Genomic DNA, 3,745 nt, shown 5'->3' with positions numbered 1-3,745 from the left:
GAAAGATGAGTAGAGAGCTCGGGAGCTGTTTTCGCACCACCGGCCCCATCAGAAGTGAAGGCCTCAGCACTACAAGAAACACCATCCAACAAACTAACTTCAGGGAGGGGAGGGGACGTATCTGACTCCTTACCATCCTGCGTACGACGGCTCTTATGTTGCACTTCCGGCTTGGCAACAATCTCATCAGGACCGCGTTGCGATGGCGGAAATTCGGGAGCAGTAAGCTGCACATTCCTGTGTAGTTCCATTTCACCAAGGACAGACGGGGCACCTATCTCTAGAGCCGTAAAAATGAGATCAGCTAAAGTCAATTTTACGATTATGTTCAAATGAGGACTTCGATGGAAATACCCACCGTGGGCAATTATATCTAAAGTGGCTAGAGACCTATAGATGGGAGGCAATACATCTCTTGACTATCTTCCCTACTGCTATTACATTGCAAACAATGTGGAGTGAACCAGCGTTCGTTTCGCAAAAACCCCTCACGTCATCACAAGGGGCCAAAGTCTCCTTAAGTAAACTGTCGTCAACCTGTGACGGGAGATTGGACACGCGGACATTTATATAATCCTGTTCCACGTTAGGAAGAAGCACCATACTTGCGGAATCATACCGATGTTTTTAAAGGGAACTTGAGAACCATGTCGCAAAAGCAGCCTATCTACACTCCTGGAAATTGAAATAAGAACACCGTGAATTCATTGTCCCAGGAAGGGGAAACTTTATTGACACATTCCTGGGGTCAGATACATCACATGATCACACTGACAGAACCACACGCACATAGACACAGGCAACAGAGCATGCACAATGTCGGCACTAGTACAGTTTATATCCACTTTTCGCAGCAATGCAGGCTGCTATTCTCCCATGGAGACGATCGTAGAGATGCTGGACGTAGTCCTGTGGAACGGCTTGCCATGCCATTTCCACCTGGCGCCTCAGTTGGACCAGCGTTCGTGCTGGACGTGCAGACCGCGTGAGACGACGCTTCATCCAGCCCCAAACATGCTCAATGGGGGACAGATCCGGAGATCTTGCTGGCCAGGGTAGTTGACTTACACCTTCTAGAGCACGTTGGGTGGCACGGGATACATGCGGACGTGCATTGTCCTGTTGGAACAGCAAGTTCCCTTGCCGGTCTAGGAATGGTAGAACGATGGGTTCGATGACGGTTTGGATGTACCGTGCACTATTCAGTGTCCCCTCGACGATCACCAGTGGTGTACGGCCAGTGTAGGAGATCGCTCCCCACACCATGATGCCGGGTGTTGGCCCTGTGTGCCTCGGTCGTATGCAGTCCTGATTGTGGCGCTCACCTGCACGGCGCCAAACACGCATACGACCATCATTGGCACCAAGGCAGAAGCGACTCTCATCGCTGAAGACGACACGTCTCCATTCGTCCCCCCATTCACGCGTGTCGCGACACCACTGGAGGCGGGCTGCACGATGTTGGGGCGTGAGCGGAAGACGGCCTAACGGTGTGCGAGACCGTAGCCCAGCTTCATGGAGACGGTTGCGAATGGTCCTCGCCGATACTCCAGGAGCAACAGTGTCCCTAATTTGCTGGGAAGTGGCGGTGCGGTCCCCTACGGCACTGCGTAGGATCCTACGGTCTTGGCGTGCATCCGTGCGTCGCTGCGGTCCGGTCCCAGGTCGACGGGCACGTGCATCTTCCGCCGACCACTGGCGACAACATCGATGTACTGTGGAGACCTCACGCCCCACGTGTTGAGCAATTCGGCGGTACGTCCACCCGGCCTCCCGCATGCCCACTATACGCCCTCGCTCAAAGTCCGTCAACTGCACATACGGTTCACGTCCACGCTGTCGCGGCATGCTACCAGTGTTAAAGACTGCGATGGAGCTCCGTATGCCACGGCAAACTGGCTGACACTGACGGCGGCGGTGCACAAATGCTGCGCAGCTAGCGCCATTCGACGGCCAACACCGCGGTTCCTGGTGTGTCCGCTGTGCCGTGCGTGTGATCATTGCTTGTACAGCCCTCTCGCAGTGTCCGGAGCAAGTATGGTGGGTCTGACACACCGGTGTCAATGTGTTCTTTGTTCCATTTCCAGGAGTGTATTTGGGGTGGATCCAAAAAATTAACCAAAAAGTAATACTGATCAGAACCAAATCAGACCCTACGAACCTGATAGAACGTTACATGAATGGTGTCAATGAGCCAGTCGTGAATCACCAAAGATTCTAGCTGGGCGGAACCCGTTGATTTGTGAAAACTAAAGGTATCTGTACCGCGGACTACGCCGCTACCAACGAACAGACACAACAAATACCGGTACTGACCAAACGAGTACGTGACACATACGAAGACACAAACAACACTGAGGGAAAGCTGTCCAGTCGTACACGACGCTGCGATGAGATGGAAAACTAGCAACAATCAAGCGCCGGCCAGGGTGGCCGAGCGGTTCTAGGCGCTACAGTCTAGGGGACTGATGACCCCAGAAGTTAAGTCCCATAGTGCTCAGAGCCATTTCAACCATTTGAACAATCCAGTCGGCGCACCAGGCGGAACTTCCGTTAGCCCACCAAGAGGTTATCTAAAGGTTTTGATGAGTCAGTTTTCGCGTATCGAAATATGTAACATATATGGCCGTATCTTTAGATTGCATTGGCTTAGAAGCTTAATTTTTTTACACCGCCGAGGGACCGTAGACCTTAGTATGGAAACAAATTTTAAGGTGATATCTCTAACCATTCCTGAGAAAAGTGGTCTTGACAGTCGCAAAGATAGACAGGCTGACGGACAACAAAGTGATCAAATAAGGGTTCCGTTTTTACCGCCTCAGTTACGGAGCACTAATGCCGCGAGACATGTAAAAACGTTTTGTGAGGTCAACTGGATTATAGAGGATGACCAGAATCAGTTTTTACGTAAAAATTAATTAAATCGTAATTTGTATTTGTCACTCAGAGAAATTTTGTGTTGTTGAGGACCAGAGCCCTCTATAATATACAGGGTATCACAGGATGAATGGTCAGTATTCAGGTATATGACAGGAACGATCGTTCGTAGAAAAAACGTCTAGTAAACGTGGACTTTAAAATGAGAGCTATGAGCACATTTTCTTCTTGGCTGCTGTGAAACATCTACTGAACAAGTGCTCATAGGTCGTAAGTTATGCATTTTACAACCACTGTTTTCTAGGGTATTGGTTTTCGTTTTGGTCCATACTACCGCCACACAGAATGTGAAAGACAAAAAGCTTACAGAAGAAGAGATTTGCTTCAAGGTATCTGATATCAACAAGTGATCATAGCTCTTCAGGTATGCAATTTAGACCCCGCCTTCGCTAGACTTTTTTGCTTCAAATGGTTATTCCTGTCACATTCCTGAACATTGGCCATTCCTCCTGAGACATCCTGTGTAGTACAGTTTGTCGCTATTGAACATACGGGTGATACCGAACAGAATTTTTCTCTCATTTTACATTACCGTATCATACCGAACGATAGAGTTACCTTTATCAGATTATGTGTTGGTTAGTGATAAGGCATGTAACCACAGAATTGTCCACTTTATTCTGTTGAAAATTACTGTCATTTGAATCTACCGTTCATATTACATGTAACGTCTACGCGAAAATAGCTGTGCTAAAGACAGACAGCTGTTAAGTATCTATAGTCGGACAACAAACACCGAGACCGTGTGCAGTACAGGTAGATAAGAAACTGTTGCTGCTAGGCGTAGCTCGCTGGTAAAAATAACTGT

The sequence above is a fragment of the Schistocerca nitens genome, chromosome 1, assembly GCF_023898315.1.
Source record: "Schistocerca nitens isolate TAMUIC-IGC-003100 chromosome 1, iqSchNite1.1, whole genome shotgun sequence".
Lineage (NCBI taxonomy): Eukaryota > Metazoa > Arthropoda > Insecta > Orthoptera > Acrididae > Schistocerca > Schistocerca nitens.
Note: the sequence above shows the minus strand (reverse complement) of the source record.